The 26,836-nt window shown below is 38.7% G+C and overlaps 1 protein-coding gene across 1 annotated transcript in view; it reads right to left on the reverse strand.

The window, feature by feature from the left end:
* The window catches only part of efna2b (ephrin-A2b), a 161,268-nt gene that overhangs the window by 54,378 nt on the left and 80,054 nt on the right, over positions 1-26,836 (reverse strand). The window lies entirely within an intron of this gene.

Raw genomic sequence — 26,836 nt, forward strand, 5'->3', positions numbered from 1 at the left:
AAAGTGTACATTTAAACCTAAAGTCTGATGGCTAGACGATGTCAACCTGTTGCCTGGTTGAGCTGTTGTTCCAAAAGCTCAAACTGCATTTTATTATAAAGCTGAGAGAATCACACAACAGAACAGGCTCTGTTGTGCAATCCGTGCTTTGTCCCTGTACCACCTGTATCTGCTGTACACACATCATCCATCCTCTGCTGCAGCTCCATCCAACAGGACACACATGGGATGTGGGACACTGGCACCGAGACACCAATATGGTGCTCTGTTCTCCATCCATGCAGTCTGTTAGTGTATTAGTCACAATATTATTATTAAACAGTTCACTGTTATATTATAATCCACTCTTTTATACTTAGTTCTATTCTGTTCTGCCCATCCATTGCATTTTATCCTATTCTTGTCACATAATTTTTATTCTATTCTATTCTATGTCTATTTTATGTCTATTCTATTCTATGTCTATTCTATTATTCAGCAAAAATCAGCAAAACCAACATCTCTACATTTTTAAATTTGGAAAAATATTACATTTAAATTTTAAGTAGATTGTGGTCCCTTGTCTAGCAATGTGTGTTTATATCTTAACTAGGTCGTCAAAAAAAAATAATAATAATAATAATAATTGCTGCACAAAAAGCCGTCAAGTGCATCTCGGAGAATAGCGCGGACGGCTTCACACTGTGAGCGTGCACGCACGACACACGGCCAAAATGGTCCGTCACTCTCTGGAGGATAGCCAGTTGATAAAACGCGTGTCTGTGAGAACTGTAAGTGGACTTTGGGTTTATTTAATTTGATCCAGAAACATTTTTAGTTATGCTGGTTAAAAGTCTCCTCACATCCTGATAGCGATCACTATGTTAAATTGTTTAAATATATTTGTAGAAATTTATATCATCTGTGAAAGGCGTAGGACCAAAAAATGTTCAACCAATCCTAGATCTCGGTCCGAACGTACGTTTCCTTTTTTGTCCCTCATCGGTAAGTGTAATTTGAATGCCACTGCGCAGCCTGTTCATGCAGACACCATACGTAATCGGCGGGTTCACGTGCGCTCACCTCCCGTCTGTAAACAGAGGGAGAATGGCAAAATTTCTGCTGAACTGACAACCTGCACAGGAGCCACAAAACGGAAGACATCTTTTAAAACAACAACAGCAAAAACTGCCTGGATCAGCAAAGAGCAAAAACACAAATTAATATCTGTAACTTTATTGCTTTACCACACAATGCAAACAGCTGCAGGAGGCAAAGGGTCTGAAAGGGTCGTTGCACTGTTTATTTTGGTAAGTTAGGTATGTTTGTATTGAGATGGATTCAGATATTCTACTTTGATGAAACATTGTGTTTCTTATGAAATTTGTGTTCATTTACGGATTAGCGTAACGATATAGTTACTACTTCTACACAACCGAAAGTGTGCTTTAAGTAATTATGTAAACCAGTTGTTTATGTTGGTTATTTTGGTAATGTTATTCACTTTGTACTGCAAAGTTTTCTCACTGGTGAATGAGACATGAGATGTGACCGTCTGATCTGTGTGTGTTCATGTGTTTTGAAAGAGGCGTGACTTTGGAAGGCGATTTGAATGGAGGGTGGGATCATGATTTCATTGCTAGTCGGCTACCGTTAGCATTTTTCAAAATTAGATACCATACCTTTAAGCCTGTTATTGTATTAGTCTATAGTTCTTGCTAATTTAAAGCAAGTTAGCTGGTGATTTTGTTGTTTGAGCAACCTGCTGGCTAGGTTGCACGTTGATTCGATATAATTGTTGAGCGCACTTGCTCACGTTATTTATGTGCATTATTTAAATGATACAATAGTTACACTCCTTTAAGATAATGTAATTAATAGTGGGAAATAATCAGTTTTTACAATCTTCGCACTATCTATCATCGTTCCCAGATGTTCTACAACATCTGCTTCAGTTTGTGTTTATTAACCCTTTAGTTTCACTTCATCACGCAGCTATTCCCATTAGAGGTATCTGTTAAAAAAACATTTAATTAATTAATAATCTTGTATGTGTTCATTTTCTGTCATAGTTTCTTCAAAATTAAGTTTCATTTGAGTGTTTTAAATAAAACCAAACGAAGGTTCCAGTGCAGTGCTGGAAGGATTTGGTGATTGAAAACCCCCTAAAATGGCAGACTATCTGATCAGTGCCCTGACTACTGAACAAGGGCCCTAATTGAGATCCAGCCTTTGTCAATTCTATGTCTATGTCCATGACTATTTTATTCTATTCTGTTCTGTTCTGTTCTATTCTATTCTATTCTATTCTATTCTATTCTTGTCTATGTCTATGTCTATGTCTATTCTATTCTATATTGTCAGTTCTTGTTTACAGTATATGTTAAGCCAATAATGTACCAGTCTTTTCACATCACTGACAAAAGGTCTTACAGCAAAATAAATTATGAATCTGAATGTGCATTCAGATCACCGTCACACACTGTTCGTCGTAAATAATTGGTAAAACTTACTGGGGTGGTACATATTTATGCTATTCAAATCCCCATTCAAACAAAGCTCACGTCCTCACATGCAGTTACACTGCATCTAAAATTGGATCATACAAAGCACACTTATAGCATTTATTTACTCTTTATCTTATGTAAGGCCTCTGTGATGAATTACACAAACAGAGCACCACGCCGCTCCTCATATCTCACCTACAGGACGCGGTTAAAATTCCACACGTGAACTTCCTCTACAGAGCGAATCATTGGATCGCTGAGACAAAATTAGGCCAGTATGTTAGGCCTGATCTTCATTCCCCTCCGTACATGAGAATGAAGAAAAAAGCATTTGAAAAAGAATGACTGGAGCCCAGGGCAATCGTGGCAGAATGGAAAAAACATACAGCCACCCCGTACACACTCCGCACGCAAACATACACACACATTTCAGGAGACTGACAGGCTCCTTTGCTCGATTCTGTTTGTGTGAGCTCTCTCGCGCCACGCTTCTCCATGAGCAGCAGATGAAAGAGCAGGATGCTCCAGCGCGAGCCTCCCACGGGCCTCCCGAAAACGTCAATACGCTCCCTCAACACATCTAAAGCAAGATGTACACACATACACATGCAGTCTTACACACAAACAAGAGGGTGAGATCTCCAGCAACCACATACCACAAACATGAGACATTTTCATAAGCTTTTTCCATAAACATCTGATCGTGCACAATCATTCCAAGGGGGAGAACATTGTAGTACAGTTTTTTGGTTAATTCACTTCAGATTTACATGTTTTGGGGGTTTGCATGAGAATGTCAGCAAGAAAAATGAAAACAGCCATCTGTTGAGACTGGATGACTGTGACAACACAAATCCAGGGTATATGAAGAATTAATGTTCAAAATGAGGTTTCCCAGGGTATTAAAATTACAGTAGTCATTATTTCTCAAAATTTAGTAGCTGACCTGGACAACAGTGTTCTGCAGTTCAGCAGTGTGAAGAACTATTTTTATTAAAAAAATGAATTTGTCAGCAAAAAAGTGTATGTTATACACTGTAAAAAGTGAAAAGTTGGATCAACTTTAAAAAATATTTAAATTGGTAACACCCAAAATTACCTAACATAAAATGTTAAGTTACCAATAGAAATGGATCATTTTAAATTTTTACAGTGCAATTATTAAAATATTTTTTTAAGTTGATCCATCTTTTCACTTTTTACAGTGTATAACATTATTATGATTTGCAATTAATACTTTTTGGCCAGATCACCCCTGAAAAATAGATTTTTAATCTCAGAGAGTCCATCTGGTTAAATAAAGGTTAAATAAAAATTTTTATTATTTACTTGTATTATTAAAATAAAATAAAATAAAATAAAATAAAATAAACAGGGCTAGGAAAAGATTAATCGCGATTAATCGCATACAAAATAAGAGTGTGTGCTGTGTGTAATTATTATGTATATATAAATACATATTTTAGAAATATATATATATATATATATATATATATATATATATAATTGGTATATTTTTATATATTATATATACATTAAAAAAATGTATATACAAATCGGACATGAATATATGTATGTGTGTGTGTGTATGTGTGTGTGTGTGTGTGTGTGTGTGATCATTTTCAATTTTTACATTATATTTAATTATTTACTTGTATTAATAAAATAAAATAAAATAAAATAAAATAAAATAAAATAAAATAAAATAAAATAAAATAAAATAAAATAAAATAAAATAAAATAAAATAAGAATATACACAGATCAATATTTATGTGCTCATTGGGGTCATTTTTCTTTCATTATTTTAAGGATGCAATGAATTTAATTTAATTATTTTGGGCAAGGTAAGGCCTAGGAGTAGCAATGTATCATTTGCAAGGTAGCAAGAGGCCAAAAATTTGGTATGTAGTCAAACCTATTGTCTATCAGCTCAAAATCTGACGCTGACAAATCTCAATGTGCATTCAAGTTTAGACTATGAAGCTCATAGCGGCCATGTAGAGGGAGGCAGATCTAGTGATCTGGTGATACTGGTGTGTAATGAGTCTGTCTAATGAGATGATGCTGTCTTCCTGGCCCTCTCTGAAGAGAACTCCCATCTGCCCGCTGGAGACTCGACTCCCGCAGGCCTTGTATCTGGCGTTTCCTCAAGTGGATGGTGACACATTGCCTCCTGCCATCTGCCCTGTGTGCCATTCCTTCTCCACACCTTCACACCAAACATGTGTGTATGTGCGTGTGTGAGGGGTTCTTGATATGTAGGTTATTAAAGCCAAACGCTCACCACACGACAGACGCTTGTCGCCCTGCTCACGCCCTGCACAAGACTCTGGTGAATTCATTAAACAGTTGCCTCTGCAGTGTGCGCAAAAACCTGCGCCTTATTGAGGAACCGCGGGCAGAAGGGTCAATCTAAGATCTGATTAGCTTGGTATGCACTTCTTATAGAAAGTACATTTAAAAGTCGGAGTCCTACACCGTCAGAAAGCTGGAAACGGTGCACCACCTTTGGACCTAAAGAGTTCATATTAGTACCTCAGAAGTTCATATTGGTGCCAAATGTATACATATCTATACCTAATGGTATGGTTCATATTAGGACCTCTAAAAAGGTATTGCCCTAATGGCAGCTGAGATACATATTTTGACAATTTTTTCTGACAGTGTTTCAGTTATTCAGAAAGGTTATAGGCATTGATGCAAAGGCAGCTGCATGCATGATTAGTTTTATCTAAAAGATTCTCTCAACAGTACCCAGGATCCTTCTCAAGGCCACTGTGACATTCAGCCCTTTCATTGTAAAAACAAGTGGATCTTATCTGACTCGGAGGGACTCACCACGACAACTAAGATAATATATAACGTATATTAACTGCTGCTGAAAGAGGGTTTTCTTTACATGAATCAAGCTTTAGCGTTGCACCGAAGACCACATGAAGAGAGCCCTGCCGGCTGACCCTAGCACCATCTGTGATTTACAAGCTCCCACCAGACAAGAGGTCCTTCAGGGGGCCTGAAAGGGCCAGGACCTGCCTTTTGTGTGCCTGACAATTAATTATCCTACCGCTAATAATGTAGACTTACCTGCTGGGAGAAAGCCTCCTGCATGAAGGGGGGGCCTAAAAGAGGTCAGCAACATTTTAGACACCAAACAGGTGTCATGGCAACTGCCTTAAATCGCAAATTTAAAAACTAAACGAAACCAGCTTGCATTACAGCAACTTAAATTCCGCAACTGCTGACCTTCATAGCACGGTGTTCGCTCTGTGGTCCAAGCAACATAAGATTGAATTCACGATTAGTTTGTCCGATTTCACACATGGGATCTGAACTTGAGAAAACACTGCTTTACGCCAAGACTGGATAAAGAGTAAAATATTTAATTGGTACTGACGCGGGGACTGATGTGGATGCAAGCGGTGGTTGAGTAACTCTAGCGTGGGGCTTTAGGTTAAATTTAAACTCTTTCCGTTCTTTCTGCAACAGTTTTACCCAGACGCTCTCTCACCAAGGCCTCAGGTTTCATGAAGCATGCACTCTGCACAGCGGATACCACAATTGCTGAAAATTACATGCCTGTTTGATTTGGATGATTTGGAAGCTCTGAGGGGATGGTGGAGATGGCGGGTGCGGGCTAGGAGGTGCCGTTGAGGGGGAAACCGGAGCCATTAACCACAGCCAGATTTGAACAATTACAAGTCTCCATCAAAGACGTTGTTGTTGTGCTGCTGCGTAGCGCGAGCAAAATGGATGATTTACACTTCTTTCCTGTCACCTTATATCAGCTCACAATTAGGCCTCATCTAGGCACACGTTCTACAGATGCATACCCAAAACGCTCAAAACAATCAGTTCCCGAAGGAGATCAAAAACAGCCTTTTACAAAGATCCAGCCTCAAAACAGAAGTTGTGTTATTGACTAAAGGCATGTTTTCCATGGATGCTAATAACTGCTGGAGCTCTCGGCTGCCTTGAATGGAAATAAGAGGATCCATGACCATAAAACAAGTAACTGTGATGGATAGAGAAACAAATGTGTTCTTGTTTCAAACAAATTAGGTTTACTGCATCATTGCCAGGGTGTCCTCAAACTGCCTGTTGTAAATCCAAAAAACATCTACCTACAAGAACTCCCCCAATAAGAAAAAAAAATCACATATGAGATCTCTTTAATATCTCTATTTAATATTTCTTTGAATCTCATTGATGTCTACAAGAAAAGCAAACAGAACTTTTTTTGTGTGCCTCAGGGCCTGTTTACAAGAGAACGCTCGAGGGTGAAAGCGTAAAATTTTTTTATCGGATGTGCCTTTCGTTTACACGGCGACGGCGTTTTGGGGGCTTAAGAACGCAAAAAAAGTGAAACCACCCTCCAGAGTGGAAATCTTAAAAACGATCTATCGTTTCGTTCTCGTCTAAAGAGTAAAAACGCAAAAGTCTGCTCACTGTGGCTCTCGTCGCATACGCGTTTACGTCACATGTATGCGCCAGTTCAGGAAAATAACAACAAACAACATGTTGGATTATTTCCATAAGTTCAAACTTCAAGTTGCCAAAGCAGTTCTGATAAATATACAAGTCTTTCCAGCAGTTCACGAAATATTCACAGCTAGTATTACTGGCGCATTTATTACCTCAGTGAAACTGTTGATGCGCCAATTTGTCGGAGGCAAACCAGACGGCTTTGGACGAGACCTGGGAGAACCAGGAAGAAGGTTGTACGCAGGCATACGGACTTGGTGTTGTTGTGTGTCAGTGCTTCACATTGCCACCTAGCCACCTGGAGTGCATACTACATCAAATATCACACACTTTTGCATCACCATATGCACGCAGATTTCGAGATTTCCCCCTCTCGTATAAACGCGGAATAAAAAGTGATAACGCAACGCCACTTTTGCGGTTTCTTTTCAGATTGTTTCCATGTAAACGTAGCCTCAGATATTTCTCATAAAAAAAACTCACAAATATCTTCATTAGAGTTTCAAATAAAATCTCAACAATTTCACAAACTGAGCTCAGATTCATTGAAGATTCGATACAAACTCAAATATTTCTCGATGTTTACCCAAAACCAGATAATTTGACCTATACATTCTACGTTACCGCTCCAAACTCTGTATTTTAAGATGATAAATATTCAAGAATAAGTTGATACTGACAACTGAAAACTCCTTCAAATCTGGAGCAAAAACTCTGAGCATTAACATCTTCCTCTGGGTCAACTCCATAAAGACCAGAGATGTGAATATAAAGGTCATATCATCACGTATATTAAATATGCTCTCAAAATTCAAAACAAACACTGCATTGTTGGGATACCTATCAGGTCTATGTTACAAGTTTTCACAAAATTACTGGGAAACCAATGGTAAATATTTGGACTGCATCAATGTTATTCTGTCACACAGTTTGACAATTGCGAAAGCAAAGAAGATTTTAATTAGATGAAGAAACAAGCGGAACTGCCTAAGAAAACAACCAAAGAAGCACAACAGGGGTCTGATATCTTAATTTTAGACTCCAGTGGCTCTTTCACATGCAACCTGGGGTGTGGTAAAATAACTGTGCTTATTTCACTTAGCAAGTAACAAAGCCTGATACGAACATGAAACCCTCTTAGCCCTGTGCCCCTAATAATGCCTGACATAGCCACACAAACTCTGTCTCTCATTAAGTAGTGGAGCATTTCAACACAGTCAAATTAGTGGCCCTGCACCTCTGCTGTCAGTCTTTGTTTAACAATGTTTTGTGTTCACATTACACACAGACATGCAACTGAGAGACTCAATTAACGCAGTCAGAGAGCGCGGTCTAGTAACCACAACCCAAGAGAACTTGTGACCCTAACTCGGCTCTGTGCCATTCAGACCCCTGCAAGTCTCCTATCGAATAAAAATTTGTCTGAGCTACGTTGTCGCTGAGTTATCGCAGTTGTGCATCTGTGCCTCAATGGCCGCATCCATTCCCAAGATTCCCAGACATCTGCCAAAGGGGAGTCCCACAAGCTGTTTAACCCGACCTATAGCCGTGACCAATCGATTGCACGAAGTGGGTCCGGGCACCGCCTCTTCTTCCACTTGGGGGTGGAGTTAGGAAAGGGGGGTTTGGCAAGGAGGCAACTGCCTTTCAGCATCCCAGCAGGCAGCGAGGAAAGTCCTGGCTTAAACCTCATCCTGGCCTCCCACACCCTCGCCATTTCGTCTGAAAGCCTTCAGCATGGTTTACTTATGGAACGCCTCCCACCGGATCCCCCCTTTCTCCGGTCCATTTGTTTGCGTAAATAAATGAATGGCCAACAACAATCCATTCTCTTTAATTTTTCATCTGTGCTGGTGAATGATGAGGCAGGTTTGAATGGAGCGAAAGACCATAAAAAGATTTTTTAAGACCACCATTGGTTTGGAAGGTTTTGGAGTTTGGACTCCAAAGAGAGGTGCTCTCCCATTGAGTTCTTCGACCCATCTACAGCCAGCATATGTCAGCAATTCAGAAGCGGGGAAAATTGATCCAGTGAACAGAAAGAAGTAGGTTACGAAAATGTCACTTGGTTCTGATTTAGGGACATTTGACACCCAAAAGTAAACGCGTTTGACAAAGAAATGTGATTTGGCGAAAAATAAAACATTTCAGGTTTTTTTCTCTACAGGGAAAAAACGTGGAGCTTGGACGTAAAACACCCTAAAAAATTCAGCTTGCGTTATTGGTCGTGACATTTAATTACTTAAAAAGGTTCCACATGGGCCCTCTCTACTCCCCCATGCTGAATGTGACAAGCCATCGACATGCGTTCTTGGCTCGAATGCATCACCAGTCGTCACAGTCGAACACACAGAGACAAAAACAGTCCTCAGACATTTTACACCCGTCCGTTCTATACAGCTAGAAGGTAGATGTGAATATCTGAATTGCTTCATGGGTTCGAAAACTTTTTATTGGGTTGGGGGAAGGAGCAACCACAAAGAAATCAATACTCGCCTCTTTACCTCAAACTGTTCTGCAGCGGTGAAAAACAAATGTTAAAACTAAACTTCCTAATTTACGCAAAAGAAGAAATGTATAAAAGGCTTACAGAATGTCCTGAATAGAAGAGCGATGGCCCTGCCAACGCTCAGGTGCCTGATCAAACAAGACACTCAGTAAAGACTTGTCTATCAGTTCAGCTCAGCAGGTAATAAAAGTCACAGGTCAATGCCATTGATTTGTAACCCTCTGGCAGCTGAAATTCGATGCCTATAACACCTCTCAAGTGAATGTCACAGTGGAGTGTATTTACCAGACACCCAAATAAAAGAGACAAGGCAAGTTGTTTTAGCCTATTCACGGCAGTAAAAAGACACCTAATGACCAACCTGAAAGCCAGCGCAAGAAACACTGATTTTCTGACAATCTCCAAAGAAAAAGTTGGCCACAAATCAAATATGTTAAACTTAAGGACCTCAATGATGTTTCTTTTTCAAAACTACAGTTTGGATTTTAGGATTTGAAAATAGGCTTCGATCATTTTGCCTTGGACTTGAGGATTTGATGTTTCGATGAATTCCATCGGTACATGTTTGCTCACTCTCGGTCACTCATTTGGAATGTATGAATATTATATCCAAGAATGTGCACCGCAGAGCGAAAGGCTCTTAATGTTCTCAGAAAGCACAGCCTTTCTTCGTTGAGCAGGTAGATTAGCTGATCTGTATGTTAACTCTCAGGAAAAGCTCTTTAGAGATCTAGGACGTGGACCAAGGAAATTCGTCTGTGACCGGTTGAGCTCAGGTAAAACCTTGTCTATCAGTCCGCCTAGGAACAAATTCATGTTTATAAGGAGTGGCACAAAGAGACACAAGATCCTGGTATTAAGGTGCGTTTTGGTTGATCGAATTACAAGTGGACGAGAGAGACACATTCACGTTTACACCTGGTATTTTAATCCGTCTCTTTTGTCCACTTTCGACCGCTTCTGTCCTGATTAATTTAAGGGGATGGTCTGTGGAGACTGTGGGCGAGTCCCTCTTCTTTCATTGAAATGCGAGCGGGAGAAATTACGTGTTGAAATTGACGCAAACTAATATTAGGTCAGAGTCCACTGCTTGTGTTGTAAGTAAACATACTGCACAACGTTTTGTACATGTATATGTAGGAGCTTTTTCTTATATTTCAGATGAAAAAGGTTGGGCAACTTTTACGCCCTAGCAAAATAAAAAAATGAAAAGAGGCGGTAAGCAGCCGCTTCAGTTTTATCAATAAAAGCCTAAAGATCGCACTGAACACTGTGGGCTTGCGCTAGAAGTTATGTCCAATGGAAAAACATTGTGCTCAGTACATTACATTACATTAGATCAATAGGCAAAGAGTAGGCGGTCTCTTGAGTTTGTTCAAACACATTCGACCACATGCGCCCCATATACACCACAAAAGCAATCCGATCTAATGCGTTTTCGACTACCACTGAATGTGGTCGAAAGTGGATGAACTCAAAACCTGCATTTAGCGTCGTCCACTTGTGATCTGATCAACCAAAATGCATATTAGTACCAGGTGTAAACAGCCTCAATGAGTGCTTTTGTGGATGAATTTGCCAAAATTTGCTTGGATAGTCGCATCAAACCTTTAGAGATACAGGCAGAAACTTCTGATCAGATACAATTTTTGTTATCTTTCCATTTTTACTGTACAATTAGTCAAACTAGAGAGATTCTTACTGTTATACAAAATTACTCCAGACTTTTTTTAAATACTCTAAACCTGCTCTAAACTGAGGTAACAAAGAACCATGGCTGGTCACCTATCATGGACAACGTTTGCACCTTCCTTTTTAAGTGGTCCATTTTGGCAAAAATCTGGATGGACAAGACAACGGCGCATCTCAACATGGGTGGTTTTAACCTGTTCCCATGACTGTCTTTTCTTTATGTTCACGGGTGAAATTCACAGCGGGGAACCATTATATGAGAAAAAGTCTAAAAGGGGAAAATGGTTGCATAGTTGTGCCAGTTTTCCATGGGTAATTCAATCTCATCTGGGTTTAAGTGGGAGAAATCGGAGGCACGGAGAGAACTGCCCGTTCAGATGCACACCGCTCAACACATGCCGTGATCTTTATTACATTTCAGGCTCTGGGATGGAACTGTTTAACAGCATTGGGCTCTGGAAATAACATGGTTATGTTTTATTTTTCTGTATCCGTAGGTCATCCTGTTTCTTATAAAAGGGAACAAAGAATGTCTGTCGCCACTGCAGTAGGAAACATTGATCTACAGGCGATACAGAGATGACTAATTCTGCTGACTAGTCAGTATTGTTGTGGGCACCTTTCGGTGTTTCCAGTGCATAGCTCTTCCTCAAAACCGTGAAAAATTTGAATAAAGGGTCTGTGTTCAAACTGACCCCAATTGTGTAACACTATCTCTCTTTTTGCCTTTTTTATGGCACTTTTTTCTACCGAAATGTGAATGCGTGTAGCGGTCAGGTTACTTTTGAAGCGTCTTGAGGTACAGTGCTACGAGAGGGGGACGGAGAGAGGGAAAATTTGTTCTGCTTGAGCGCGTGTATGCTGTATTCACACAACCCCTGAGGTGGCTGCCTGTCAGTCCTGGATATGGAAGGAAAATCAAAGAGGTTGGACGACAATAAACCTTCCCTGAGTTTCTTTATTGTGTTAAGGGCTAAGGATTTCGCCAAGTAGCATTTGCATACTATAGTGGACACCTGGAGATGAGAACGAAAGTTTTGAGAAGTGAGGAAAATTCATGCTTTTGTTGTTGTGTCCAATTCACCGACGTAGTTCGCCAAATAGGGTGATACAAACACGCCTGAAAAATAGCTGGGAACAAATTTCATGGCACAACTATAGATCTTGTGGAAATAACGTAAATTTTGGTACCATTTCTGTAAAATTTGCTATTTTTTATTAATCCTAAATGACTTTCACACTACATTTACCTACGCAGATCAGACTGTGAAATTGGGCCATTTAGTTACATTTTATAAAATGAATTAAAGCCTCAATACAACTGATAAAGAAAGAAAAATGTATTTTTCGTTCCATATTTTTACTCCTTCATACAAAATGACAATGGACTCAGATAATACAGATACTGAACAGAGCTGTACCACAAAACCACTCAAGTGATTTTCAAACAGATTCAAGCGAGCCAATGGAAAGGCTCCAAACTCTGGGTAGGGCCAATCAGAGAAGGGCAAGGCATCCTTGTATCTGGGCGTCTACTCTGCAGTTCTTGGCCGTTCTGGGGTTTTGCTCACAATGGGCCAGTATGTGCCCTTATCGCTAGCCTGACACTACAGGGATTACATGTTACAGGCTGCTGGGAGCACGGCCGTACCCTCTTTAATCCAATCGCTCATTAAAATTCCACGCAAATCCCACAGACAAACAGAGTCGTGGCCAGTGATTGGGACGATTAACCCACCTACGGAGAAGGGGCTGAAAGATGCCCCGAAGAGGGGATGAAAGGTGATCTGTGACAAGCCAATGAAGCACTTTCACGTTTAGCTCTTCACCTTTCTTTAAGATGATGACTCGCACCCAGAAACACCCGCTGCGGGACTCAGCATGGATGTCTTGTGCTGCTTCATGTGATCAAGCATCTCACTGTAGCCTCACTATCCACACATCTTTAGTGTAGACTTGACACGAGCATGCAAGTCCACATGGAAACACTCACGCTTCATTCAAAAACCTAGTAAGCTGCCTGTGTAGACAGGATGTAAGACAACCTTTAAAGTACACAGGCTGTTAGAAGGAATGTAGTAGGTACAGTATGCTATTAGGACGCCCATGCTCTTTAATTTAAAAAATTATCCAAGATTGAAGATGATGTTAATAATTTTTATTATTAATATAATTCTTTTAATGCTGAAAAGTGTCAATAAATATTTTCATAGTAATGCAGCTCACTAGATTTTAAAACAAAGCCTTATTCTCAAAAACCTCAAAGGATTTGGATAAAAAATATGACGCTGCACCACATTAAAAAAAAATATATATATATTTATACATCATCTGAAAGCTGAATTGCGGTATGGTTTGTTAGGATAGCACAATATTTGGCAAAATACAACTATTCTGGAATCTGTGGGTGCCAAAAATCTAAATGTTCATATAATGAACCATCAAAAAATATATGACACTGGACCACTTTTTTTTTTTAGATTTATACATCATCTAAAAGCTGAATCGATGTATGGTTTGTTAGGACAGGACAATATTTGAAAATCTGGAATCTGTGAGTGCCAAAAATCTAAATATTAATATAACAAACCATCAAAAAATATATGACGCTGGACCACTTTTTTTTTTTTTGATTTATACATCATCTAAAAGCTGAATCGATATGTGGTTTGTTAGCACAGGACAAAATTTGAAAATCTGGAATCTGTGAGTGCTAAAAATGTAAATATTGATATAACAAACCATCAAAAAGTATATGACGCTGGACCACTTTTTTTGTAAGATTTATAGATCATCTAAAAGCTGAATTGATGCACGGTTTGTTAGGATACAACAATTTTTGGCCAAGATACAACTATTTGAAAATCTGGAATCTGTGGGTGCCAAAAATTGAAATATTGATATAACAAACCATCAAAAAAATCATCTCTCATCATACTATTAACTCGGGCTGCAAGATATATTATAAAATTTTTGAAATATGGCAAACATTCAAAGTTTTAGGCCGATGGTAAAACTTTAGCATAATTTTTATAAGAATTTAAATAGAATTACAAACTTAAAGCATTATCATATCACATACCATGTCTTATTATTTGGCAAGTTATCGCATATCACATTTTTCTTTACTATACTATATAGTATGCTAATTATGCATAACTGCATACAACATGTTATCTTTTCACGTAAAATCTATTTTTATTATTACAAAATGTATCATTTTTAAATGTCATACCCTAGTGAAATTGTGTGATTTTATCTTCAACAATATTACTTAAATTGAAGGTCTAGGGTAACACATTTTCTAAAACCTTAAATGAATTAAATTGATATAAAGGCAAATGAATAGACAGACAAAAAACTTTTCCTTCCCATTAAACCTCATTTTACATTTGAAAAATTTAATATGGATCCCCACAGTATAAGTGACACACACACACACATAGAGAGAGAGAGAGAGACATAGCATTCAGCCCAGACGATGTTTAAAACATGCACAGATCCTTGAAACTAAAGTGCTATCTCAGGTGTCCTCTGCTTTGTAGCTGTCAACAGTCTTTTCAAAGGGAGGATTTACAACAAAACCGGCTCAATGGGACCTACGTCAGCTGATGAATCTGGTTAAACAATTAGCTAAACCCAGACTGAGCTCTAAACAGAGGCGAGGAATGTGAGAAACCTCTCCAACAGCTGGGTGCCTCTTAAAAACAACCATGAATGGCCTTCGCTAGCCTGCTGCTGTTAGTTTCAGAAGACGAAACCATGGTATCAGTGAAAGCATGTGTTGATGGCCGCTGGTTCCAGATGAGTGGCCATATAGCTTAACCCTTAACCTTTGAGATGACAGAGGGCAGCTGGTAGAGGGAACCTCGCGTCCCTATCCCTGGACAGTAGGACGGTCATGGTGGCCCTGCCCTTTGACCTTACTAGCCAAAATTCTCTTTTCATTGCTTGAACAAACAAAATGTATGTTAATGTTATACTACTTATGTTTTATTAAATATATAAAAACGTATTTATAAATAAATTATTTTCAGCTTCAGATAATAACATCTTTAGCTCAATTTAGCATTTCTCGTATTATTGTCTCCCTAAGATGAACTGCGCTATTGTTTTCCTCACTTTTGTAAGTCACTTAGTGTTCGCCAAATACCAAAATGTAAATGTTACAACCAAGTTAGTCTATTGGTATTAAAATTAATTATATGTCACCCGTGCTGGCAAAATGAGTCACAATGTGCACCGTCTAATTTTGAGCTATTATAAATGTCGTTTTTATATAAAAATAAGTATGTTAAGACCCCATATATGCTCTAAGTAGTCATTAATCATCTAAAATGATCTTTAATTGTACGTTTTCTGAGAGGTGCACCGTCCTAAATGCTTAATCTAATACAAAGATGCCCGTCTATCCATATGTACGTGACATTTTGTTTTCGGTTTTAAAACATGCAGGCATTAGAAAATAGAGTGCAGGACTTGCATGATGATAGTTATTAGGAGAGATTAAGTTCAGTACCTGACTGATGTAAAAAAAATTATAATAAAAATTCCAGTGTACTGTGGGAGTGATACTGCATTATTCGACTAAAAACTTCATCAAATACAACAACTCTAAAACAAAAAGCTAAACATGTCACATATCTTTGGAAAGCTGAAATTATTGTGATTCGGATGATGTAAACCGTTTTAAGATACAATCAGTGCAGCAAGTACAATTTGTGTCCTTTACAGGCATTTTTTTCAGGAATTTTAAGGGTTTTAGAGCAACAAGACCTCTTAAGATCTTCTTTGCACTGACTGACAGATCCAAAGCATGGACAGATGCGTGAGTGCGCGACCCCGATATATACACATATAATTCACATATAATGACAATAATTCACACAGACTCAATGTCTCACATAAAATCTCTAAGTAAATGTTTGATTAACGTTTGGGAAAAATATCTGATGTGTAACATTATTTGATCCTTGCATTACAGCATTTCTTGAAGGATTAGTCCACTTTCTTAAAAAAAATCCAGATAATTTACTCACCACCATGTCATCCAAAATGTTGATGTCTTTCTTTGTTCAGTCGAGAAGAAATTATGTTTTTTTAGGAAAACATTCCAGGATTTTTCTCCTTTTAATGGACCCCAACACTTAACAATTTTAATGCAGTTTAAAATTGCAGTTTCTAAAGACTCTAAACAATCCCAAACGAAGCATAAGGGTCTTATCTAGTGAAACGATTGTCATTTTTGGCAAGAAAAATAAAAAATATGCACTTTTAAACCACAATTTCTTGTCTTCTTCAATTCGTGTGACGCGTCAGCGCGACCTCACGTAATACGTCATCACGGACGGATGATGTATGCAAAACTACGCCCCAGTGTTTACAAGTGTGGAGAAAGAGGACCATTCCGACATTCTTGTATGTGAAATGATACTAATTAATGCCTTTGTGTCATTTTATTGTTTAAAATGGTCCGCAAATGTCCGTTTCATATACGTAACAAGTGACCTTTCGACGTCATTACGCAATTACGTGAGGTCGCGCTGGCGCATCACACAAACGGAGGAAGACGAGAAGTTCTGCTAGATAAGACCCATATGCCTCGTTTGGGATCGTTTAGAATCCTTTAAAACTGCAATTTTAAACTTAATTAAAATTGTTAAGTGTTGGGGTCCATTAAAGTCCATTAAAATTAGAAAAATCCTGGATTGTGTCCTCAAAAAACATAATTTCTTCTCGACAAAACAAAGAAAGACATCAACATTTTGGATGACATGATGGTGAGTAAATTATCTGGATTTTTATTTTTTTTAAGAAAATTGACTAATCCTTTAAAGCTGACTGTCTCAAAGTCAATCAAACAATAAAAAAAGAAATAAAAGAAATAAAAAAAAGTTACATATATTTTTCATATAGTATTGTTTTAAACTTTGTGTGTGCTAAATCAATTGATTTTACCAGTGATTTTAAGGTATGGGTGCGGAGATTTTGCTTTTGAACCCTCAAAACTCGATTTTCCTCAAAACTGACTTTGCCGACTGTCATCTTCAAATCTTGACTTGCAACAAATCATACATCATTTTAAAGTCTTTTTAAAAGAGAATGTCAAAATATCAATAACTCATGTTTGAAAATTTGCTCATTCCGACTCATTTTGCCAGCACGGGTCACATGTGTATATTTTGTATGAAATTATTTATCCTGTAATGATTTAATTTAATTTATAAATATTCATTTATATTTTTATTCTTTAGATTTTCTAGCTTGCAACTTTTACACCAGTCACGGGTTCAGAGAGCAGAGATTTGTAAGAAAATTTGTAAAGCTCTCTCAAAGCTCACTGCAGGTCTATCATTACGGCAACCTCTCACTCGCTGCACTCTCTACGTCACCAGAACAAACTATGGACTTTGACTTGAAGGAATCTAATCTTCTGTCAGGAGAGTTACTTGTTCAGATGTGTAGACCATCTCTCCCAGGGACTTTTCTACTGTCTACTGCTGTCTGCACTAAACCCAGGAAAGATTTACTAAAGGTTCAGATTCTGAGCGAGATTTACTTGTCCATTCTTTAGCAAAACGGATCCAAGTAAGGATATTTTTTGACTTTCTAAGCAATCTCTCCCAACCCTGTTGTTTCGGATGTTGTAAATAAAAATTCCTTCACATGACTAAAACAAAAACCACAAGTTTAAGTCTTACATGTACTTTGTTATGGCCAACTACACAGTAACAAGCCGTACTGCCATTGCACAATCTCATATTACTCCGAAGAGACCAGTGAATAAAGTATGCTTGTCCAAACAGTGTTTGTACATGTGGCCATGACTCCGCAAAGCTTGGCGATGTCAACAGTGATTTAGCGTCATTTGTAGCAGAGCAACTTCGCTCTCGATTTATGAGGAGCGAAGCGTAAACCGTGTTCCCGCACAGACTAAACCAAATCGATATTAATTGAATCATCGGATATCACTGTCGAGAGCCTCTTACTGAACTTATATTAACAGCAAAGCCCACTCGCTTCTCAGCCAGAGATGGCAATTATTTAACAAGAGTGAAACGGCGAATTCCAAATGAAGAAAATTCCGGCACCGACCCCGGGATGATTCCTCCCTTCATGACACGAGGCCATTAGGGATTGTTTTACGCCGGACGCCTGTACAGAAATTCATCATTAGGCCAATAAAGAGCCATTATATTGGAAAACATCTCGAGCTGTCAAAGCGGGTATAAAATATCTCTCCGAGATCATTTGGGCCGCTCCTGAGCGATACCGAGAAGAACCGTACATGACAAGAGCAAAGCTGCCCGAATAAGGGAACAACGGGAGTGTAAGAAAAGTCATTCATCTTCATTTTAGCGCCAAGGAGAAAAATTTTCGGCAGATATTACTCTTTAGCTCACTGAAAATCAGCAGCGGGTAGCATTCGAAGGCCTCTCGTATTGACTTGATAAAAAGTATCTGCGTGGTATTAATTTAGCTGCATATACAAAAAACACCCCCCTACAAACAGAGCCACAGATTGATAAACAGATACTACAAGCTTCTCATGGACCAGACGAGAGCAACGTCGTTTCATTGTGCACCGTTCATAAATAAACAGCACATTTCGGCTAATCCCTTGCCTTATACACACACACATATTCACTCGTCTGCATGACTGCACATGCTCAAACATTTAAATGCAGCTCAGCGCCTCGCTGCTTATCCACTGCGCTCTCTAACTTCTGCTCTATGTTACAGACCTCATGAATGATCTTCAAAAGGAAACAAACAGGCTGGAACCGCATGCTCTTGGTTCTGAGTTAACTGGGCTGGTTAAAGTTATGGGGTGTGGTTGAAGAGACAAATTGCATGTTCTTCTGATTGCTGCATATATTGATGCAACGCTTGAAAGTCCGGCAGTTCTGTACATTGTATCAGTCTAGCTTGGACTAAAATGGTTTCCACTTACATTGCTTGTCCTGCTTTACACAGGAGATTCCCATCTCAAATTAATTCTGTTTCACTCAGAAAAGTGAGACGAGGTACGTTGGGAATACCATTTCAAGTTCATTTTAAATGATAAGGCAAAGCTTTTCATTAGAAATGGAAATACAGGCATAGAAAGGCATTCCAAAAACATAACTAGGATTACATTTTGTAAACGAGGAGATTGGAAATATCTTACCTTTTTCCATGACACCAGGAATGCAGCAAACGGAAAACCATGAAAAGGAGAGAAAAAAGAATTGGAATTAGAAACATTTCAAGGACGTCTGACATAGAAAAACATTTCACTCTCAATTTAATTTAGGTCAGGGAATTCGTCAGTTGAAATATCAAAACAAAGGATTAGCGCTCTTAAACAAAACAATAATAGTTGGATGTTTAGATACATAACTGATAACTGGAAAGGTAAAGTGTTTCTAAGGTCACAGACTTGCATGTTTCTAATGACATGGAAATCAAGTGGGACAAATAATTGGGTTGGTTACATAGAGAATAATCCCTTTAAAGAAATATGCAGATCAGATTTCACTTTCCAAAGGAATGGGATAAAAAGACAAAACAATCAAAAACATGAGAGGGTCATTATGAGAACTCAAAAACTAAGCACTAGTTTAACTAAACAAAAATGAACCAAACCAGGATTACACTTCTCTGTGCATAGCAAGGAATATTAATAGTTTCCAAAGTTGTGGTTCCAAAAAAACCCATAATATCAACAAAAATGTATAAATAATAGTCAATATTTTTATTCCAAGTGTTCTGATGCCGAATAATAGTTTTGTATACAGGCTTCTTGGTCATGTGACGTGTGAACCAATAGTTGTCTTTGACTTCATGCAGCACATGCATGAATGACATCAAAGTACCAGGAGAGCTTTTCGAAAGCAGGCCCCCCGTTATGATTTTTGGGATCACTCTCATTGTACTTTGATGTCATCCGGTTGTTGGTTCTTGTGCTAACGCACCTCATGCCGACTCATAGCGGTTGGTGCCGATTCTGTAGGGGGCAGTGCTCTGAAATATAGTGCGGACGCACTTTCGGACACCCGAGTTCAAATCCCGGCTCAAGGTCCTTTGCCGATCCCATACCCTGTAAGGGTGCGCGGGGCAAAAACTAACGCGGGGTTAGTTGTAACACGGACTGTTTACATTGTTGCACAAAGTTGAGCGTTTTGTTTTTCTGGTATTTTTTTCACGCTGCCAAAAGACAATCTCCTGCAAATTATTGGAAATGTATAATGTTTTTCCAAAGAGTTATTGATGAACGAGTGTTTTGATGGCATGTAAGTACATTTTTTCATCATATGTTTTTTTCGGTTTCTAAGTTGGGTGTGTAAGATACCAAAACTAATGTTGTGTCATATTAATCAGTGTCTTGATAACTAAAACATAGCATCATTTTGAAATATGTCTGCAGCTCTTGGCAACTTTTTTGGTGGGCTTGAAAATAATTTTTGACCCAGCGGGGTTAATTGTAACGCTGTGTCAACTATCCCATCAACACTTAAGAGAAGAAAACCGATAACATTAGCGTAATTCTTGTCGTTGAATTTAGAGATAAAGTTAGAAGTGACCAAACACGAGCAAGATTGGTGGTACAAAATAAAACGTAGCGCTTTTCTAAGCGGATTTAAAAGAGGAACTATATTTTATGGCGTAATAGCACTTTTGGGAGTACTTCGACTCGCCTGAAAAGTCCGCTCCCCTTCTCCCTCTCATAATGGGAGAGGGAGGGTGTTACTGCGCCGAGTCGAAGTACTCCCAAAAGTGCTATTACGCCATAAAATGTAGCTCCTTTTTTAAATCCGCTTAGAAAAGCGCTACATTTTATTTTGTACCACCAAACTTGCTCGTATAACTACTCATCTTAAATAGGAAAAACGTTGATGTGTTTGGTCACTTCTAACTTTATCTCTAAATGGTACCATTGAATGAATGGGGCTAAGCTAAATGCTATCGAAGTGTAGCAGCGCGCTCCAGCGCTTACGTGCACGCACACAGATGATAGAGGGATGTATCAACAATTCTTAGTTAAGGTAATAACATATTTTAATATTGAAAATGAGTAGACTATTCCTTTAATTTTTAGCAAGTGTTAAAACTAACCCCCTGCCTGTTACAATGAACCCCACCTATGGGGTAAGTTGTAACATTTGCACTTCTGTCACGTTTGGTGTAATTGTCCAAGAATGATGACTAGAAACAAACTTCAATGTTCATTTGTAGCAGAGATGTGTGTGTTGCTTGTGTAAAAATATAGTTAATCAAACTCAAATATTTTTTGAATTATTGAGCCAAAACCAAAAAGCGTTAGGTTGTGCCCCGCTCTCCCCTACTTTCCTGTCCTTTCATTTTATACTATATATCAAATAAAGGCAAAAATGGCCGCAAAAATTAAGTTTTAGAGATGTCATACGCCAAAGTTATGATTATCAATTTGAAAAATCGAATAAAATTTTATGTACCACACAAAGCTATCATACAGTATTGGATATCATTATGATATTTCGTTGTTTTTTTAAAAAACAAAAGATTTTTAGTATAAATGTCTATTCACTTTTTTTTCTTAGGTTAACAGAAGCACTTTTGGGGGTTGGAATAACACGATGGTAAGTAGATTTTCTGTTTGAACACATTGACAACATCAGACATGCTCAATCATAAAGTACTGCATCTTTTTCGTCTTGTTTAGAAGCTGTGTTTACAAATGCAACAGGCCTGCGGATTGGATGAGACCACCTACTCCTATTCTTTTCCAGCTTTCTTTTTCATTCTTCAAGAAAAAACAACATGCTTGCTGTTCTTGTAATGAGGTTTGGATAGACAGTGTATCTTCTCTGAATTGAAAAGGAGAGGCCACAGAGTGGGAAGAGCTGAATATTAGGAGGATACATACGACGGAGCCTCTCTTGCTCTCCGCTAACCAATAAAACACTAATTGGTCACAGAACCCATTTCCAGACAGACAAAGGAGAAGAATCCCCTCCAGACTAAAAGAGTCTCTATTCTTCCTCAAAGGAAGCCCCATAACTTTAAGAGCAGCTCGCCAGGGGTGCAAACCTTCACAAGAATCAGGAGTTTGTTTTAGAGGAGAGATGGAGGAATGTAGGTTCTGGGTTAACTATGACATAGAGCTCCACTTATCTGACCGTTTTCTGCTTTTGTCAGGAACAAGCGCAGGTGCTCTTTCTGTTAAACATCGGAGCAATACTGGATACATTTCGGAATTTTGGAGTAATCCGACCGAACAGATGAAAGTGTTTAGAGCTGCTCCTTGGATGGGAGTGAATACGTGATATATTACAGAGAGATGATTTTAAGAGTTATTGCTCACTGATGAACGTTGCCTCGATCTTTATTTTTTCGAGAAAGTGAATGACATGGGATCCTACTCACGTCAGGCTTGTTTTTCACACAAATCGCTTTGAATCATTTGCTGGCTCCGCATCACAGATCTTGCACTTTGGATTGCTCAAACGAACCCTTGCTTTCTTCCCATAAATTAGAGCAATTTTAATAACAGCATGTCAGCCAATATGTACAGCTTAATGACAATAAATACTTCCATTAAACATGGAGCACAATTGGAGAGCCAAATCAAGGAGGATATTAAACACAGATGTGGATCGAGGCCTTGAAAAAAATTCCCTGAACGAATTCTCCCACCGCCCCCCTTCTTCTTCCAGCTATGCTGACTGGAACCCAAAAAATGACCAGTTACACATGCAATTTAGATAAGATATTATTACAAGGAATCACGGAACGTTTGTATAGTTTCAAGTAACATAATGTTGCCGTGAAAAAACCCAGCAATGAAAAATTACGTCTCTGATGGTTGCTGCTATGAAATATCAATCCACGCTGGGCTGCAGTCACAGCTGTCTCGTATCTTTTATCTTCCATGCGTGCAAAATTTCACTCATCTATACGCTGTCTGTCTCTCTCCGTCTCTCCCGTATATGTCTGTTTGAGCATCAACGATGTCGTACACCATGTGACCCTTGGTGTTTTCCTGCAAGTGCTGTGGGGTAGTAGAACAAAGGGCCTTGAGCTTCCTGCCCGCTCGTTTTTCCACAGTCGAAAAGAGACTGCGGGCCAAATGCCCGTGTCATGAATTTACTGTAGCGTGGGCACGGAGCCCAGTTTAGCACTGTGGAAGCAGACTGGGCCCCTTTAGTTGAGGCCTAATGCAAGAGTACCAATAATCTGCTACTTAAAACACACTCTTGGATAAACCCTAGCAAGAATGATTCTGAGATATTTCATGCTTGTTTTCTCAACAAGCTCTCACTTTTTGGTTTTTGAGAACCAAATTGGCTAACCGACCAGCTGAATACCAGACCAGGTGAAACCAAGCAAGCCAATTTAGGCCGGTCTAATCCGTTTCTCTTAACGAGGACTGCGGGTTTTAGAGCGGCTTAATACCTGTGAACCATAACATGAGGATTGATGCTACAAACCCCTCTGAACTATAGCTCTTAAAAGCCTCATTTGCTCCGAGCTACTGAGTGTCTCCAAAGTAGGTGAACAAAAGCTAAAGGATGAGGGATCTCATCCCCCTCTCATGTCGCTGGCTCTCTTTTGGCCAAAACACATCTCAAAGGCTAATCAGATTTGGGGAAAAAATGAAAAGGTTTCCAAAGGACAAGCCTTATAATCCTGAACCCCACCCGGACCCCATTCCTCCCCGTCTGCGCAAAAAAGAGAAAGAAGAAAACCCGGCAGGAGTTTGTGCAGCACTCCTTATAACCTCCAATGACCTCAGCACTGCTGGCTTTGTCAGGTTACCCCAGGCAACGCTGGCCTTACTTTCGAGTAGCAGTTGGCTGCGTGGAAAGGCGACCCTCCTTTTGACAGGAACATGCCCCCTCGGCCCCCTGCAGAAATCTTTAAATGCCACCCTATGGGGTTGGAGCAATTGCTCGGGGTCCCTACCGGTACAAATCTACGCTAAAAAATTTAAGGAATCGGAGATAGCTTACTATCAAATATGATCCATTTTTAGACAATGATTCATTTTAGTAAGTGTTTAGTGTTAATGGTTCCTAATGGTTCAAATCCCAGTGGTACAGTACATAATCTGTATGGTGTATACACCCTTTTACTTTATTAAAGGGAACTTTGTGTCCCTCCCTGTGAAAACCCAGCTAAAGTCATTTATTTGTCATCCTACATAATGTAAAGAGCATTCTCAAGAAATATAAGCTTGGTATCTTTAATGTTGACAGAGTAAGGTCATGTCGAAGATTGAAATTAATGATAGAAATCAAACTTTAATGCTCTAAAGCTCACTATAAAGCCCAGAGCAGTGTTGGGGAAGTTACTTTTAAAAGTAATGCATTACAATATTAAGTTACTCCCCAAAAAAGTAACTAATTGTGTTACTTAGTTACTTTTCATGGAAAGTAATGCTTACGTTACTTTTAACTTACTTTCGCATTACTTTTTCTTACTTCAAGCTCTGGTCTGCCATCTCCGTTTCTGACTCAAACTGTTCCCGCTCAGGTGCACAGAGTGCGTAATTCTATGTTAATATGTTCAGTATATTATTTTATTTTTAAATTAAATAAATTTAACTTTTTTTAAAAAGTAACTCAAATATTAATGTGTACATTTATAAAGTAATGCATTACTTTACTTGTTACTTCAGAAAATTAATATTATTACGTAATGCGCGTTTCTTGTAATGCATTACCGCCAACACTGGCCCAGAGTATAATCCGCTTTTACGTTTACGCAAAAGTACGCATTAGGGGTGTCACGATCCTCCAAATCCTTGATTCGACATTTTTGATTCTAAGGTCGCGACTTGATTCTCGATTTTTACTTTTTTTTTGAAAGATAAAAATGCTATCCCATTATTATTTATTATTATTTTAGTTTAACATTAACATGCACATTGCTTGTTTTTTCTCGCACAGGGGTTTGTGGGATTTACTTTACGCAAGAAAGCTTGTAGGATTTCTTCTTGCACGCACATGGACTTAATGCGTGTGTCTTGGACTCCTAACATCTGAAATAAATCCAGCGCGTTATAAGCAGCTGCGCTTCTCTCTGTCTCAAGTCTAAACATCAACTAAAGTAGTATTCCTTACGTATTTGTTCAGTTTTATGCGTTTCATGCGAGCTGAAGCAAACTATCCCTTTTGTTTAAAATATAACACGCTGCATCTTGGCGCCTCTCTCACTCTCGCGCACGTGCAGAGAGCTGCGCTCTGTCCGAAGTCAGATCACTAGGTAGTAATCCTGTTTATGATATGCATTTCAAGGAGTTGTAGCAATACATCCCTCGTGTTTAAAATATAAATCTCTGAGAGTTTCTTCCCCCGCCTGGCAAGCCGAGAGGACGTGACATGGGGGCGTGGCAGCATCGACGATCCCATTTTTTAAATCGAAGTTCAAGGGTGTGACTTAATTTCGATCGATTTCGATTTAAAATCTAAATCGTGACACCCTTAGTACGCATATAGTTGAATGCACAGCCTTGCAAAGCATAGTTTATTTGACATGTACATGTATGCAGACACTTTTGATCCATGCACATGGATCTCCTGGGCTACATACTACATTCTCCTGTACGCATATGAGCGACCTACACGTACAATTTGCACAGGGTTTCAAAAATGCGTAGTACCTCCGTGTACATCTTTTGATGGCGAAAACTGCATGATGCGCACTGTACGCAGACCCTCGTGTCATGTAAAAATTTACATTACTTCAGCCTTTACATTGCAAGACTTCGCCGTGATTTCACATTTGACAGCAGTTGAATTCACTGTGATGTTTCCCTTTTGATCAGTTTCACCATTTCTTGCTTGACGCTCCCCAGCAGCAGCATCATAGTAACAATGCTGCCATAGCAACAGCATCATGTAAATATGACCTATGCTCATAAACACCAATGCTCTAGTTTTCATTTCAATAGCTATTTAGTTAAATGTGAAACTTTAATCTTAGTTAAATACCCAGAGAGACTATTGCAAGTAATTTATAGATAGGTTGATTTCTTTAAAAAGTTAAAACACTGGGGGCTATCTGTTTGTCTGACCAGAAACAGATGGCGAGAGTATTTAACCCTAACCCCAAGTGAATTTTACAAAAAAGTACGCAATTTCATTTACACGCCTCAACTTTAAAAAAAATAATTTGCAAGGAAAAACTATTGGTTCATTCTTGGAAATCTTTGCAATCCGGTCCTTTAACAATGCAGAAAAAGTATCAATCATGAGAAGTATTAATCATCCGAACCGTCTGCATTTTGTGAATAAAAAATGAAGCAAAGTTCATGTGTCAGCAGTATCGTCTCATGTACCTGAGATGGATTCTACGAGCTTTCCGCTGTCTTTCCAAAACATTTCATATCTTGCCTCATTTGCTTTGTAGATTGATGATGAATGCGCTGAAGAGCATTAAATATGTGCATAACATCCACCGTCATGCTGAATGTTTCACAATAACAATGCGCATAGGAAATATTTACACAACTGGAATGGCCCTACATGGAAAATCTGTATGCTTTTACGATGTCCAATGACAATAATTCTTTTACAAAATAAACACAATACTTATAAATATCTCTCAAACACATATAAAACACATCTCATACCATAAACAGCAAAGTAAAATTTTACTGTAACATCCATTGTTGTGAATAGTTTATATGCTGTATTAGTT

This window comes from Misgurnus anguillicaudatus, chromosome 14 (assembly GCF_027580225.2).
Source record: "Misgurnus anguillicaudatus chromosome 14, ASM2758022v2, whole genome shotgun sequence".
NCBI classification, from domain to species: domain Eukaryota; kingdom Metazoa; phylum Chordata; class Actinopteri; order Cypriniformes; family Cobitidae; genus Misgurnus; species Misgurnus anguillicaudatus.